This window comes from Myotis daubentonii, chromosome 15 (assembly GCF_963259705.1).
Source record: "Myotis daubentonii chromosome 15, mMyoDau2.1, whole genome shotgun sequence".
In the NCBI taxonomy this organism is placed as follows: Eukaryota; Metazoa; Chordata; class Mammalia; order Chiroptera; family Vespertilionidae; genus Myotis; species Myotis daubentonii.
In genome coordinates, this window is record NC_081854.1 from 43,047,773 (window position 1) to 43,066,162 (window position 18,390).

An 18,390-nucleotide genomic window follows, 5' to 3' on the forward strand; every position below is an offset into this window, starting at 1 on the left:
GGGGACTGAACCCACAACTTAGGTATGTGCCCTGACCAGGAATCTAACCCACCTTTTGGTGTATAGGATGAAGCTCCAACCAACCGAGCCACCAGGGCAGGCAGAGAAGCACTGGTTTTAATGACAAACTGGATAAAAAAGCTATCCATGTGTGTGAAAATTGATAAAGTATATTCTATAGTGGAATATTATTCAACAGCAAAATGAATTTAAAAAAACCTACATAAATCAATGACAATCTCAAAAACAAAGTTGACTAAAAGAGTCAAGTCACTAAAAAATACATCAGTATAACATTACATTAAAATAAAAAACTATACTGTATTTACCTGAGTAGAAAAACCTCTGGGTACCAAAACCAGAAATAACTTAAAATATCGGTGTTAAGTGTTGAGAAAGAGGATGACTTCAATGTCTAGACTGGCACTATTCAATACTATTTTCTACATTGACAGAAATATTCTGTATCTGCACTGTCAAATATAGTAATTGCTAGCTACGCATAGCCTTTAAGCACGTAAAATATGGTTAGTATAACTGAGAAACTAAAATTTAAATTTAGTTTAATTTTAATTAATTTAAATTTAAATAACCACATGTGGCTAATGGCTACTGGCCATTACAGCTCTACACAATAAATCTTTCTACAAGTATGATAGTTTGCCAATTCTTTGCTTATATTTTTGGTATATAACTCAAAAAGGGTTCAAAGAAAAATGACATTGCTGTAATAAATCTCTTCCTATTTCCATCTATTTACTTATGTAAACAGGTTTTTTTAAGGTTTACATCAACAATAACAAAATATTGGTTCAGTCGAGTCAGTAGGATTCACATAAAAACACATGAATCGAGGGGAAAAAAGTCCCATACATCTCATTAATAGATGTGTTTTTGATAAAAATATACTTTTTTGTTTAATAATTACTTATAAAAACTTGGGTATTATATTTAAGTTGTTTTGATCAATTGTGTACAGAAAATAATTATAATGTCTATTCGATAATTTTACTGCCCAGAGCAGAAGATTCCCAAACTTTCTCAGTTCATGGGGCCTTTAGTGTTACAGTAGTTTTCCCAAGTCTCCTAGGCTAAAAAGAAAGTCCCATCTTAATAGTAGTAGTTCAGGTCATGCCCAACAGATGTCACTGTGTTTCTCTCAAAAATTTAAAATATCCTGCAGTGCCCCTATGAGTTGACTACAATGCCCAGGAGTACCTTGATGCACAGTTTAACATCCATGGACCTAGAGGCTTTTGAGTATAGAAAATGAAACAACTGGCGAATATGGATAAAAGCTATATAGGACTCTCTTGTACTTCCAATATTTAGGAGAAGTTTTCAAGAGTTGCTTAACTAATGGAAAACATACAGGACATACAGAAAAAAAGACTTTAAGAATTTACAAAGATTATAACTAATTTTGGGGCAAGTTAGTAGTGAATGGTATAACTACCTAGGGCCCCAAAAATACATTTTGAAGTTTAGATTAAATATCCTACAAAAGAAACGGATAGATATGCACATATATAAATATACCAGTGCATATTACAAGGAACAGATTTTAATTGGTATAGGTGTAAAAAGTTGTATTTAACTTAGAAAATAAGCCTCTTCCAGCTCACATCCCGTCTTCCCACATTGAAGGCTGTTTGTGGTCACATACTGGGGAAACTGTCTGATTAGCTTTTCCTTGTTGATTGACTAGATCTGCTAAGAAAATAGATCCACACTGGGAAGGTTTAACTGAATGAGAGACTAAAAGAGACAGAGAAAGAGAGATGTGCTGTGGAGTGGGAAAAGTAAGTACAATGACTTGAAGATAATGTTAAAGAGGGTTTAGGTCACAGGGGTGGGCAAACTTTTTGACTCGAGGGCCACAATAGGTTCTTAAACTGGACCGGAGGGCCGGAACAAAAGCATGGATGGAGTGTTTGTGTGAACTAATACATGTTATCACTGCTGCTGGTGAAGGAGCGGAGGGGAGAGCAAGAGAACCCTCCGCTCTCTTGGCTCCGCGGGCCGGATAGAACAGCCGAACAGGCCGGATCCGGCCCGTGGGCCGTAGTTTGCCCACGACTGGTTAGGAGGAAGTCCTAGTTGGTTTGGCTCAGTGGATAGAGGGTTAGCCCAGTGATGGCGAGCCTTTTGAGCTCGGCGTGTCAGCATTTTGAAAAACCCTAACTTAACTCTGGTGCCGTGTCACATATAGAATTTTTTTGATATTTGCAACCATAGTAAAACAAAGACTTACATTTTTGATATTTATTTTATATATTTAAATGCCATTTAACAAAGAAAAATCAACCAAAAAAATGAGTTCGCTTGTCACCTCTGACACACGTGTCATAGGTTCACCATCACTGGCCGGTTAGCCTGTGAACTGAAGGGTTCCTAGTTCGATTCTGGTCAAGTGCATGTATCAAGCTTGCAGGCTCAATCCTTGGGCCCAGTAGGGGTGTGTGCAGGAGGTAACCAATTGATGTGTCTCTCTCACATTGATGTTTCTGTGTCTCTGTCTCTCTTCCTCTCTTCTACTCTCTCTAAAAATCAATGAAAAAAATATCCTCAGGTGAGGATTAATAACAACAACAACAAGAGGGTTTAGGAGGAAGGATATACTAGTAAGGTTACTACAGGCTTCTTAGAATCTTCAATAAAATGAGGTTAGGTACATTTTCTATGTCATATTTATAAATTTATTTTCTGTCTGGCATTTTCCATTAATATCCCTATCTATAGTTTAAATCAGTAGTTTACAGAAAAACAAGTTCCTCAAGAATAACAGACACGGTAGTATAAAGTCATGTCAAAATAAAATATCTCTAGCTAAACAGATACATGTATTTTGAATAAAATATTAAAATAGTTTATTCACTATTCAACTCATCCATTTTTTATAAAAAACTTGGCAGATTTTGAAGCGAATAGATGTCTTGGTTTGCTTATTACTGTTCTATATTATGAGAGACTGTTCCATGAGAAACTAAAGAAAATTTTCCATGATCAACGAGGATTTTCAAGAAAGCAGAAGTTCCCACCTTTAAAAGAAGGCCTATATGGAAATAATTTTTCCCTAATTACACTGAAAAATTTAATAGACCAGCACTTATGTACTCTCAAAGACTAGCCCTTCTTTATCCAAATTTGGTATTTCCCCCTACTCTCTTAATTTTTTAAAAGAAATGTAGACAATTAGCTCTTCCTTCAGTTTCTCATCAGTACAAGGGGGACAGTAACAGTCATTGCACTGAGTTGTGGCAGTAAAGATACTGTCTGAGCAAGCCCTGTACGATCCTGCAATGTCATACTATGTAAACCATTGGAGTTATTTCTCCTCATTCTCTCTTACTTTACCTTATGCAAAACACTGTGTCTTCAGGTTCTTAGAACAGACTGGAGTTCCACTTCGATAGATATTTTTAGGTGAATTTATGACATTGTGGGTTAAATGAGAACTTGGGGATTAAACAATTCCTTCCAACTCTCTCTCTCTCTCTCTCACTAGTTCATTTCATATAATTTTGGGAATTTCCCAAGGCTATATTCCAAGTTTTTCACTCCTTTGACACTTCCTTTCTGAAGGTTCTAGGGTAGTCTTATGGCTTCAGATGCTATCAAGTTTGGGTTATCATACACCCATCTACAAATACATTCCTTACCTTCTCTCCTGTTCCCTATCCACCACTGTTCATAAAACATTTTAATTTCTGAAATATAATAAAAAAAAACAAGTCCATCTTCCCCAAGAGCTGTTGCTACAACTTTTCCCACAATTGTCAACATCTTCAGTGTTCCCAGGCTCAAACCTTGATATCATTTTCTTTTTTCCTACTTCTATTTAGATCTACAATTATAAATTCTGCTAATCATTTCTTTGTAATACCTTTGAGATTCACATTTCCATCAAAATCATAGTCCCACCACAACCCCACTCCCAGTTCCAAATTTCTCCACTTCCCAGCTCTCTGGCCTTAACTAATCCATGTGTAGATTACTACAATGGTTTATTAGGAATTCTCATCATCTGATTTTTTTCCACATCAATCAAACATTGAGAGTATTTGTACAATACTATTTATTCTTCAGCTCAAGTATCCACAGTACCTACCTATTCCTAAGTCCATCATTCAAGGTACTTCATCTCTGGAACCACAATTTTATTAAACACAAATTTACTTCCATAAAAGATATCCTACTTCAGCTGCTCTACTGGTGTGCTATCCTCATTTGACTTTCCTTACCTTCCGTCCTTTCTGGTCTGCCATAAGGATAATACTGCCAAAAGAACATCCTCATCACTATGAGGAGATTGGGAGATCATTCAAAGGAAGGGAAAACTTCTGCAGATGATCATTTGTTCTACAATCAAAAAAAAGAAAAAAAAGAAAACTGGATTTATTTTTGGCCTGATAGCCTAGAATTTAACTTTATACCACCACTAGAGGCCTGGTGCACGAATTCATGTGCCAGTGGAGTCCCTTGGCTTGTGGGATCAGGCTGAAACCAGCTCTCTGACATCCCATGAGGGGTCCCAGATTGCAAGAGGGTGCAGGCCAGGCTGAGAGACCCCACCAGTGCACTATCAGGGCCAAGGAAAGACGCAGGAGGTTGGCCAGCTGGGGAGGAACCGTAGGAGGGCTCCAGGATATGTCCGGCCCTGTCTCGCTCAGTCTGGATTGGCGGACTCTAGCAGCAAGCTAACCTACCGGTCAGAGCATCTGCCCCCTGGTGGTCAGTGCATGTCATAGCGAGTGGTTGAGTGGCCTTAGCATATCATTAGCATATTATGTTTTGATTGGTTGAATGGCCAACCAGTAGACCAGGCACTTAGCTTATTACGCTTTTATTATAGAAAATTCTCTTCGATTTGTAGAGATTCATAGTCTTCATCCTCTTCAAAATCCAGTTAGGATGTTAACTTTAGAAATCTTCCGTGGGCCAACAGCACACAAATTAAATATGCCCTCTATTCAGTATATTTGCTCTTTATTTAGAATTCTTTTGGTATGCAGTTGTTGATATAGGTTAGTATATACTTTTGAGTACATACATGCTTGTTTTATTATATGTATATATATACACATTTCTTATCATCAGTCTAAGACAAAATAATGTTATATTCCTCTTAATTTCCAAGTTAAATGCCTCTATTTCATTCTCCTCTCTTAGGGATGCTCATTTTGCTTAAACTCCAAAACCTCTAGGAATGGTTATTTAAATATATTTTTATTGATTTCAGAGAGGAAGGGAGAGGGACAGATAGAAATATCAATGATGAGCATCATTGATTCGCTGCCTCCTGCACACCCCACACTGGGGATCAAACCCACAAACCAGGCATATACCCTGATGGGGAATCGAACCATGAGCTCTGGTTCATAGTTCTATGCTCAACCACTGAGCCAAGCTGGATGGGCTAGCGATGCTTATTTAAATTTACAGTCTGATAACCATCCTCTGGTTAGTTAACTAAGGAGATGTATTCTTCTCAGCTGTTACTAATATCACTGGTACAAGACATGCCTATTGAAACAAAGAGAGCGCTGCAGCCCCAACACAGTATTGGTTGCAACTGTTAAAATATTCTGCTGCCACACTTCTTGTTCAGTTCTGGATGGGCCATAATTGGACATGGCTATCCATTGAAAACCTGGCTGCCTGCCCAGTGCAAGCCTACCTAGCTATGAACCAGTGAGTACCTTCCAACTGAAGTAGCTCAGCTGCACTTAACCACCTTTTTGTGACTTTGGCTCAGACTCAAGTCTTCATGTACTACTAGACTAGGCTCAGGTCTTTTGAGGCTGGAACACACACACAGAGACACAAATATTTTTTCTCTAAGGATGCTTGTAGTACCAGAATAAATTTGAAAAGATTTCCAGACTCAGCTACTATTGTGACTAATATAACTCTCTTTTGAATATCTGCTCCAAGAGCAAAAGAAATGTCCCTTGTTGTTTTCAAAAACCACCCCCATTTTCTGCTCCAGGATAAGCAACAAGTGCTGTAAGAGAAGACCTTGCCTTGTTACATATATATCTAGCTAGTGTGAGGGATCAGGCAATCAATTTATTCTCTCTTCTTTGTACAGTCCCCACTGTGATTGGTACTGGTACAGACTTGTTTGTTTGAACAAGTCCCTAATCTCAACATCCTTTGCCCATCTCTATTATAAGGGCTGGAAAAACCAAACACAACGTTTCCCCCACTATCTGAATGGAGAGCATTCCTATGAAACCTTTTACAAACTGAAATGGCATTAAGTGAAGTGATTACCATTAATTTATATGGAAAATTTTTTGAGTGTTCCCAGACCCCCAAAATAACCTAACAAAACATACCAAATAACACATAAAACCTAAAATAATGCTAACATATTAAAAGAATATCATATATATATGTATGTATATATATACACACACACACACATACACACTATGCTTTGTACACCTATCAATTCACTCAAACAATAGACTTTCCAGTTATCCATTACTGAATAGCGACTAACAGAGACCACTTTGCTGCTAGAACCAATAACTATGGCAGCTTTTAAGAGTCTCTCAGTGTGCAAATAGTATGAATGGTGGACACAGGCAAGTACAAATGTCTTAATTTTGATCCTTATATATTTTAGATATTAACTCTTTAACTGGCATATGCAAATATTTTCTCCTATTTTGTAGGTTGCCTTTTCATTTGTTAAACAGCTGTTAATTGCTTCCTTTGCTGTGAAACAGCTTTTCAGTTTGATGTAGTGACACTTATTTTTTGTTTTGTTGCCTGGGCTTTTGGTGTCATTAAAAATAAATAAATAATTGCCAACACCAATGTCAAGAGCCTTTTCTCTTTGTTCTAGGAGTTTTAAGTTTTCAGATCTCATGTTAAGTATCTAATCCATTTCCAGGTAATTTTTGTCTATGGAGAAAGAGATACGGGTTCAATTTCATTCTTTTGCATGTGGATATCTAGTTTCTCAAATGCCATTTATTGAAGAGACTATTCTTTATCCTTATGTGTTCTAGGCACCCCTGCCAGAGATTAGTTGACCATTTATATGTGGGTTATTTGTGGGTTCTACAATCTGTTCCATTGATCTTTTTTAAGCCAGTGCCATTATCTTTCTCTCTTTTTAAAAAAAATCCTCACCTGAGGATATGTTTTCATTGATTTTAGAAAGGGAGAGAGAAAAATCGATGTGAGAGAAACATGGATCGGTTGCCTCCAGTATGTGCCCTGAATGAGAATCGAACTCACAACCTTTTGGTGTATGGGATGAGGTTCCAACTAAACCACCTGGCCAGGCACCAGTGCCATACTCTTAGTTACTATAGCTTTGTAATATAATTTAAAATTAGAAAGTCTGAGGCCTCCAGATTTGTTTTTTTCAAGATTTTTTTGACTAGTTGTTTTTTTTTTATAAACTTCTATGAAAAATGCCACTGGTATTTTGATAGGGATTGCATTGAATCTGTAGATTGCTATGGATTCTATAACAATATTAACACTTCCAATTCATAAACATAGGTTATCTTTACACTTATTTATGGCTTCTTCAACTTATTTCATCAATGTCTTATAGTTTTCAGTATACACCTCCTAAGTTAAATTTACTCCCAAGTATTGAAGATTGAGAGAACCTGTTGTCAGTGGAGGTGTACTATATGTTTATACATATACTTGAGGCCTGATGCATGAAGATTCATGCAAGAATAGGCCTTCCTTCCCCTGGCTGCTGGCACGGCCTTCGCTCTGGCCCAGAGCCGCCTTTCCGCCTTCGCTCCAGCCCAGAGCTGCCTTTCTGCCTTTGCTCCGGCCTGGAGCTGCCTTTCTGCCTTTGCTCAGGCCAGAGCCACCTTCGCCTCTCGCCTTGTCAATTTGCATATTCCCTCCTTATTGGCTGTGGGCACTGCCAACTTTGTCGCAAAGTTACAGTAAATTTGCATATTCCATCTTTATTAGATAGGATCCTATATAATAAAGAGGTAATATGCAAATTAACCCTCACACCATCACAAGATGGCTGCCTACGACCAGGCCGGCAGGGGGGTTAGTGAGGAATGACCAAACAACTGAACAAGCAGGCTGTGGGGGGCGACCAGGCCGGTGGGGGAGCCATGAGGGGAAACCAGGCCAGCAGGGGAGGCAGTTGGAGGCGACCAGGCTGGCAGGGGGGCAGTAAGAGGTGACCAGGCTGGCAGGGGGGCAGTTAGGGGCCACCAGATTGGTGGGGGAGGGTGCAGTTTGGGGGGACCAGGCCAGCAGGGTGGGTGACCAGGCCGGCAGGGGGGCAGTGAGGGGTGACTAGGCTGGTGGGGAGGCAGTTGGGGGCAACCAGGCTGGCATGGGGGCAGTTAGGGGCAACCAGGCAGGCAGGTGAGCTACTAGGAGCCAGCGGTCCAGGATTGTGAGAGGGATGTCTGACTGCCTGTTTAGGCCTGATTCCCAGGATCGGGCCTAAACCAGCAGCCAGACATCCCCCAAGGGGTCCTGGATTGGAAAGGGCGCAGGCCGGGCTGAGGGGACACCTCCCCGACCCCAGTGCACGAATTTCATGCACTGGGCCTCTAGTGTCCCCTCAGCCTGGCCTGCGCCTCTTGCAGTCCAGGACCCCTTGCAGACATCCCTCTCACAATCCAGGATCCCTCACTCCTTACTGCCTGCCTGCTCGCTGCTGCTTACTACTTGGATCGCTGCTCCTCAGCACTGCCGCAGAGGTGGGAGAGGCTCCCGCCAACACTCACTAGCCGTGAGCCTGGCTTCTGGCTGAACAACGCTCTCCCTGTGGGAGTGCACTGACTACCCGGGGGCAGGTCCTGCGTTGTGTATACACACACACACCTGGGTAAGTATATATTTTTCTTTTTAAATCTTTTAAACAGCGGTTCTCAACCTGTGGGTCACGACCCCTTTGGAGGTCGAATGACCCTTTTACGGGGGTCGCCTAAGACCATCAGAAAACACATATATAATTACATATTGTTTCTGTGATTAATCACTATGCTTTAATTATGTTCAATTTGTAACAATGAAATTGGGGGTCACCACAACATGAGGAATTGTTAAAGGGTTGTGGCATTAGAGGTTGGAAACCACTGCTTTAAAAGAATATTATTTAATGAAAATATAAGAACACAACTGTTGGCATGAGTATAGGTGTACTTTATCTTCTATATATATAAAAGGCTAACATGCAAAGTATCCCCATGGGAGTTTGATTGGAAGACTGGGAGTTCTATCATTTGCTATGATGTGCGCTGACCACCAGGGGGCAGTGCGGAACGAAGGAAGGCCCCAGCTGGCAGCCGGCAGCCGCTAGGGACCCTACCTGTGCACGAATTTCATGCACTGGGCCTCTAGAATGAAAATAATATCACAAGGAAAACATGGCAAATGGAAATAGACTGCTGCAAAGCTCTATATAAAAACAACAACACAGCTTCATTGAGATATAATTCACCCATTTAAATCATATAATTCAATGGCTTTAATTATATTCATGGCAGGGTGACATAAGACATTTTTGAAAATAGGGACCCCTAATATTAGATTTGAAGTTTTTTCAGTGCCATGATATAAACAATGTGCTCCAATTCACCCCTTCAAATCTTCCCCAAAATTGGCCTAGGAAACATAGATTATGTACTGATTATAATTTATAGTTACAAAGTTAATTCTATTTCTATCGCATCTCCTAATAATCTATACTTAAAAATTTAGGCATTCAGAATTTTAAAAATCTTAAACATGAAAACACAGTAAAGGACAGAATGAAGTTTCCATAATAAGGACCTACACAGGACGAATTAATATGTATAAAAATTTCTCAACCAAAATGGGATTTTTTTGAAATGACAACATAGTTTGAACCTTACCAGCAATCTGAATAACCACTGCTTGCTGACAAGCATTACAAATGGGAACTAGATGGATATAGAGTATATTTTCTATAGAAGACAATACTACTACCAGATGGCAACTTGGCAGACAAGAAGAGTTATGGTTGGTGCATCAAAAAAGGTGTTAAAATAAACTCAATGTTTATCAAATACATTTTGCTTAGGAGACAATGCTGCATAGAGCAATGTTTCTCAAATGTAAGACATACACTGGCCCTTTAAAATGAAATCACACAGAATCTTCATGTTATAATATTAAATATGCACAAATATAAAATCATAAAATTAGGTATAATGCATTTTCTTAAGCTCCTTCAACTATAAAATTAAAACATTTACAAATTAAAAATCCAAAAATATTTAAATAAAAATAATTGAATGATTTTATTAAAGCTAAGTCACTAATATTGGGTTTAATATAGAGTGATATTTCTTTATTTCTGGTTCTATATTTACTGTGTTTCTGTATTTTTAAGTTTTAATATTATTAATGTGGATACTGTCTCTTTACAGAAATGCTGAATAAACTTAATGTTCACTGAGCTAAACTATAGATTTCTGTACTTTAATATATGTAAGTTAAACCTTAATTTCATTTTTTTTCAGTTTAAAGGCTTTGTTTGATAGCCTAGTGTGATCATCTAGTTCCCGCCCCCAAGCACAATTTAAAATTATCACAGAATTTTCTTTTTTATAGCATTTATCACCTTTTAACATATTATATGATTAACCTGTTTATTATCTACCCCCATAAGAATGTAAGCTCATTAAGGCAGCAAATTTCTCCCCCTCCCCATAATGTATCTCCCATAAGTGCCTAGAATAGCATGCAGCTCATCATAAGCACTCAGTAAATATGTTGGAAAAAAATGACAAATTTGTCATAAAATGACACCTGGGGCACCTCCATTTTTCAGGATTCCCAGATTGAGAAATATTGGCATGGAGGAAAGGCTTTGGCTTAGAAGTCAGAGAGACCTGAGTTTGAATCCATATCTTAGCTATTATCTCTTATTCTTCTGTTCACTAGCTGCATAAATTTGGTCAAATACTTAAATTCAGGGAGTCATTGTTTTTTCTTTAATAAAATGTAAAGTCTGTTAAAAATGAAGTAAATGATTAGTACATTAAATACCAGCATATATGAAGATCATCAGTATTATTAGTACTAGAGATATTATAGGAACAAATAAAACTATACATTTTATGATTTTCCCTTCCTTATCTTATTCATAAAAAGGTAAAATAAATGAATAAATGGAATAAATGAAAAGGCATAAAGAAATAGGATGTAAAACTTTCATTAAAACAACTGCATGAAAATACCTGAAAACATTTTCATGATCTTTTGTCAGATGTTGAAAAAGCTTGGCTATAATAGGGCTGCAAAATAAGCCAAAAAAACAAAGAATAAATAAGAAAACAGAATTAGATGAATACAGGAAATAAAATAAAGAACACCTTGTGGCCCCAGCTGCAAATGAGTGGTTTTTCTCCCTCAGCACTTAGTGCTCTTTATCTTCCCACCTTCTTCCTACTTGGCTCATCAGGAACTCTAACCCTCAGGCCAACCCTGAAGGAAGAATTAACCTACTTACTGAACCCTTAGGCAGTGTGCATGGCCAGGAAACTGGGTATTTGGGGAACACCAAGGTAATCTCAGCATTTTATTGCAATATCGCACAACCACTGAAGGAAGATGTTTAATTTACCATAATAAAGAAAAAGTAGTGTAAATGTATTCCTTGGTTTAAGTTTTTCTGTCAAATGGATTTCTCAAAATTCTTGGGAATCGCAAATGGACTGAAGATCTGTTTCAGGTAAACATTATCTATTTTATAAAGGGAGAATAAAAGATTACTTGGCTTCAGGCCAGAGATATTTCATTAATATTCACAGTTCAGCACAAAATGAGCAATTTTGGATGACTAAATTCAGTCTTAACCCAAACCATGTTCCAACAATGCAAACAGGTATTGGTAGATTAAAATGGGTTTGCCCTCTAACATTTTTAATAAGCTAAAAAATAATTAAATGTGAAATATGCCCCTGAAAATAACTTGAGTGTTAATAGCCAAGCAAACACAGGCCCACAAACTTTCTCTTGCCCTTGTCACCTAGTTCTGCCAGTGTTGCTAGTTCAACTAATGATCTTCTTTCATGCCAATGTGCAGTAGAGATGATGTTAACCAATCTCCACTTAGTGGATTCACTATACTGCCCTGAACTCTTTATTCTCTCTATAAAAACATGATTGATATACACCTTGCTGAAGGTTCATGGCTAACAAGCTCTACTGTAGTATGTATGGCCAGGTACTTCTTCCTCCAGTTAAGCACAAGCTTACTAAAGATCATTTGTGTTTATGGTTTATGCCCATGGTACTTGTTACATTTATTACATACTCTAGTTAACCATATATAAGCTGACGAAATAAATATTAGTGCAAAAAAGAATACTGTGCCCTGTATAAACAACAGCAACAAACTAAGCTGAATGTTCTAAAAGGACTCCATAAGGAAGTCACTAAAAATTAACCTGGATTAGGTGTGGGTGAGACACTGGAAAAGTTTAGAAGAATAACTGTAAATATCTAAAAGTATTCTGTATCTAAACTGTTTCAAAATGAAATACAAACAAGATAATACATCATGCATTAAGGGTGTGGCTTTGGTGAGAGCACCAAGAACACCATTCAGTAACCTATATCAAAAGACCTTGGCAGCTTTACATCTAAGAATTGGTGGATGAATATTGTTTTGTTGAAAATACAGTAAAATGCTTAAGTACTAACACTTTTATTAGTTCCAGCTATAACCAACATTTTTTGTTAACTGCCCAATTACTGGTCCCAATGTATCAGTTAAGAGGGTTATACTCTATTAATCTTTTTGTTGTTGTTTATTTTTATTTATTTATTATTATTTTTTACTTTATTAATCTTGATTGTTTCTCTTCAGTCTCAGAATTCTGGACACTTCAGATTATAAGCTTCCCCATCACCCTTAAATTCTACTGGAAAGCATCTGCTAAATGATATTAGTCATTAGAACCTAAGGATTTCTAGCTGATTTTAAAATTTAATGTAATATTTCAAAGAGTAAGTAATAACAAGAAATACAACTACTCAAGAGGGATACTGTAATTAGCAGTTAGAGAAGCAAGAGTAACTAGATGCACCAAAAACACAACTTTGAAAGGCAGAGGAGAAGGAAGGATGAGTGTTCAAAAAACAGAAACAGTAAATTGAAATAAGAAAACAATTTAAAGTAACACCAAAGGATGATGGACGTAAATCAATCCTTAAGACACAATTTTAATTATTGGTTATAGTGAACAGGTTCATCAACTGGAAAATAGTTATTTGAACTATAATGTATCCAGTGTGGAATTCTATGCAGTAGTTAACAATGAGGCAGGTATGCAGACATAGACAAGAAAATATTCCAGTGCTTTAATATTGAGTAAAAACTGAAAGATGCTGAAAAATATGATCCCATTTTTGTTCAACATTTTGCATATGTCATTGTACATACAGAGAAAGTCTTAAAGAACATACAGAAAGCTGTCAGCAATGGTTACCCTAGAGCAGGGCACGCCAGTAACTATTGCTGGCATGCGAAACCCTCTCTTATAATCTTCCATTTACAATTTTTTTTCTTAATATCAACTTTTTTATTTTTCAGATAAATTCAGTGTAGGTGCATCTTAGATAAATAAATTATTTTATATAACAAGTTATCTTAAAGACCATAGACATTATTGACGAGAGAGGGGAAGAGCAATTTCTATGCCTCTGCCCTAACTCTCCCTGCCTTCCTAGATCCGACCAGTGTTTTGGTTTCATCCACATACACTTGTGAATCTTTGTTCTCAGTGATGAATTTTGTTAAGTCTCATAATAGGAGTAGCCTGACGGATGAAAGTAGTAGCTTGTGCATATCTCTGAAGGTCACGAAATATAAACCTGATGTAAAATCTCTGTCATCAGTGATGCAGCAGCAAAAGTCCCACTGATAATATCAAACGGAGTCATAAAGTTTTCTGTCGGACTATCAGTGTACATGTATACATTAAAAAATAAATGGATTTTTCATCATCATATACTGTGTTTTTGTCACTCGAATGAATTTTATTATTTCTTCAAGGTTCTTCACATATGTACACCTTAAGAGATATAAAGTAGGCATAACATGTTCTAAAAAAATTAGGGTTGGCACGCAGAAGAATTTTGAGCCAGAGATTTTGCTGGTTTTGGTATGCACTCACAAAAAGGTTGCCCACCCCTGCCCTAGAGAGTGGCAGTGAGGACAGGGCATACTTTGTCTTTTCACATTTCTATAGGGCTCATTGTCTTACAAAAATGTTTTGTTACTTTCTAAGTAAATACTAAAGACTCAGCTTTGGAAAAAAGCAAGGTGAACAATGTAAACACACAAAACTGGTGGCAAAAGCTACTTTATATCTCAGTTTAAACACCTGGGATATTGTTAATGTTTATAAATTTATATTACTTCTGCTGTGATAGTGGAAAACCAGTATAAGATGCCTTTTCCAAAATGAAATGACTACAAAAGCCTAAAAGAAACTAATGACATCAACATTGATAACTACATCTCAACTCTGTTTATATGTCTTTTTGCTTTATGCTATGGGGATTTCCTTTCACATTACTAATCTAGTCAGTGACATGTCATTTTATTAATTCTATTGAATATTCTGTTTTGACTGTTATGCCTTTTAACCTTTAAGAAATCTTTCCTGCTCTGATTTTTCCTTTCAATGGAAGCCTCTTGTGTTATCTCTCTGAATTTAAGGGTTCAAACTAAAGTTTTAAGTTTTGTTTCTTGCATCATCTACCATCCTCTGTGGTCAAAAATTCATTATTCTTATTTTATTCTTTCATATGCTTTTGCTGACTTTCCTCATATTCTATATTCTAGTGATCTTTATGTGTTCTTGTTTATAAATGAAGAACAAAGTTGTGGTATGTGGTCATCATAGAGTTCTTGTATTTGGGTCATCTGTTTCTCCAGCACAAACTCCTCTGTCCTCCATTAGCTGGCTGGCTACCACCTCTGATTAAATGGAAAAGTCATGCTTTTCCATAAACGGACAGCAATAGATAAAGGAAGTTTTTGCAACATGCTGACGGGCACTTGTGTATGTAGGAAGCCCTCAGTTTATTTATAGAGCATCTCCTAGTCATCATGGTTTTAGTGCAAGGATAAATCCTTCACTGAAGTGTCTGTATAGGAGGAAGGGGTTGCCCCTAGTATAATTATATGCTTAGTGGCTTATTGTAAAGCACATACCTGTGTTACCACTATCCAGGTGAAAAAATAGAATCTTGATAGTTACAGAAAAACATCCCAAGTGCTATGTTCCAATATGTCTTCTCTGGTCACGAGAGAAAACGGCTACCTTGATTTTTAGGTTATCTAGTTACCCGCTTCTCCTAGTAAATTTAACACCTAAGTATGCATTACTAAAAACTATACTTTAGTGAAACAAGATGTATTATAGAAACATGATTAATCAATTAATATCACAAAAGGAAACTTCAAAACAATGAGTACTGCCAGAGACAAAAAAAAATGTATCATAACTAGAGGCCCAGTGCATAAAATCTGTGCACTGGTAGGGTCCCTAGTGGCTGGTGGCAGCTGGCTGGGGCCTTCCTCCCTTCCCCCGGCCGCCTGTCACCACTGGCTGGGGCCTCCTGCCCTTTACCTGGCCGCCTGCTGCCAGCCAGGGCCTCCTTCCCTTCCCCCAGCTGGTCGCACCCCCTGGTAAAACTCCCAGAAAAACTCTTGGTCCAGGGGACAATTTATATACTACACTTTTATTATATAGGACTAGAGGCCCGATGCATGAATTCGTACACAAGTGGGGTCCGGCCAGCTGGCCCGATTGGGGGGAGGGGATGCGGAAGGTTAGCTAGCTGGCCTCGATCGAGGTGGGGGGAAAGTTTTGGGGTAGAGCCAGCCAGGGGGGAGGGGCCTCGGGCAGTTGATGGGCCAGTCCCACCCCCTGGTCGAACTCCAGTCAAACTCCCAGTTGAGGGGACAATTTGCATATTACCCTTTTATTATATAGGATGATAAGAGGTTAAATTCACTAAGAATGCATTGTCCTAAATGTGTATGCATCTAATAACAAAACTTCAAAGTACAGAAAACAAAAGTGACAGAAATAAAGACAAATAAAAAAGTGCCCACTCATAATTAAAGATTTTAAACATTCTTTCTTCACTTATTGATAGGACAGCAAATCAGAAAAGATATAGATGTGAAAAACTATTGACTTTACACATAAGAACTGCAGAATACACACACATAATTTAAATGTATATGGAATATGTAGTATTTCATTGGGCTTTAATTTCCATTTTCTTTACTAATGAGCATAAACATACTTTCATATGTTTACTGGCTACTTGCCTATTGTTGTAGATACTATTGGGGTTCTGCCTTTAGGAAACCTTACCTAGGACAGCTGCTACCAGTATAGATGAAGAGTCTAGAAAATGTCCTAGAGTCTGGCAGGATGTAATAGTGCAAATGTTAAGACTTTTACTTGTGTTAATGGGGATGTAATAAGGTGGAAAGAAATGTACTAGCCTGTGTAATTCTCTGGCATTTCTGAGCAATGATAGAGTTAAGTATTAGGACTATGGAACTGGGTGGTTATTTCGAAGCACCACTGATATTTTGAAGAAAGAGAATGACAGACTTAGGTCAGTTAAACACTCATTTGAAGAAAAAAAAATCCAAGGACAGCCCTGGATGGGTGAATCAGATAATTGGAGCATTGACTTGTACACCAAAAAGGTTGTGGGTTCAATTTCCAGTGAGGGCATATAATCTAGGTTTTGGGTTCGATCCCGTGAGGTCGCAAAGGGGAGGCAACCAATTGATGTTTCTTTTTTGCACTGATGTTTCTCTATCTCTGTTTTTCTCCCCCTCCCTCTCTCTCTAAAATCAATACACACATCCTTGGGTGAGGAGAAAAAAAAAAAAGCAGAGGGCAGCCATGATTAAAAATTAGGAATGTGACCTAATTATAAGCGTGGCAGAGCTAAAGAGAAGGATGATTTATCAACCTGCTCAAGTCTTCTATGCCAAAGTCATGGCCCTGAAAGAGAAGTGGGACCGTGAGCCTCGGGATGAGGATATTAGGGTTGATGCTACTGAGAATTATGAACACTCAGATTACCCTCAATCCTTTGGGCCTGTGGAAGGGACCCATTTCCACATTTTAGGAGATAAGAACTCCACCTTGCTTGATGAACAGAAGTTTCAAATGAAGCAGGTGCCTTATAATACTTTCCTTTTTCAGATCCTGACCTCACTTCACCTACTGGGCACCAAAGAAGTAATTAATCAAATCTCAGTATCTTCTCATGTTGGGACTGCTGAGGAAGGACAAAGATTTAATGCTAATAGAAGAAAGAGAATGATAGAGTCCTAGCCCATGGCTAATAACTGCCATAGGCACTGGCAGAATATGCCTGGGAGTAGATCCTAAGGGTGCTGGGCCAGGAAAATGGAATTTAAAGTTCCTTATCAGGGGATTTCTCCCACTACTCAGATTAGTAAATGCCCCGAGAAAAGGATCTTGGAGTCAGTTTTTAGTACAGATGTGGTGGTTCTTGGAAACCTGAAAAGAGCTTTGTGAAACAAGATGTATTATGGAAACATGGCCCACATTATATAAGTAGAGAGATAATAACTGGTGCTATAAACTATTCAGGAAGTAAAAACCTCAAAGAAGTGAGTATGCTGGAGTGGAAATCTATATCTATCTAATAAAGATGGAATATGCAAAATATATATATATATAATATCCTGTTTAATAACACACAAACATGGTAATTGGCTGTACCTTCGCTATGCCGCCCATTGGCTAATCAACACGATATGCAAATTAAACGCCAACAAAGATGGCGGCTAATTTGCATACTGCAGGCAGGGTAGGACAGCACCACCACCCCTCCCCCACCAGTGCACAAATTTTTGTGCACCGGGCCTCTATTATATATATAAAAGTGTAATATGCAAATCAGATGGCAGAACGACCAGTCGCTATGACGCACACTGACCACCAGAGGGCAGGCGCTCAACGCAGATGCCCCCAGCCCGCAAGCCCCAATTGGCCGGCTGGTCACCCCACAGAGGGTGACCAGCTGTGGGGGGTGGAGCTGGTGAGCAGGCGGAAACAGCCAACCTCTGATTGCTCAATGGGAAATGGAGAACCGGGTGGCGGACAGATGCAGTGGCACCAGGCCAAGGCGGGTGTGAGCGAGCAGGGCCCCAATCACCCAGCCAGTTGCCCCACACACAGAGGGTGACCAGCGTCAGCAGCGGGGGGCAGGGCCGGCTGCTGGCAGCCAGGGAAGATCGGCCCTGATTGCAGGCCAGGCCTAGGGAACTTACCCCTGCACAAATTTCATGTGCCGGGCCTCTAGTGTTATATAAAACCAAAACCT

The 18,390-nt window shown here is 38.6% G+C and overlaps 1 long non-coding RNA gene across 1 annotated transcript in view; it reads right to left on the reverse strand.

The window, feature by feature from the left end:
• Positions 1–4,244: 4,244 nt before the first annotated feature.
• Positions 4,245–18,390, reverse strand: part of LOC132217401 (uncharacterized) — a 180,027-nt gene continuing 165,881 nt past the window's right edge. The window contains exon 7 of the long non-coding RNA XR_009448888.1: positions 4,245–4,362. This is a non-coding gene — a long non-coding RNA (uncharacterized LOC132217401). The remainder of the gene's footprint in view (positions 4,363–18,390) is intronic.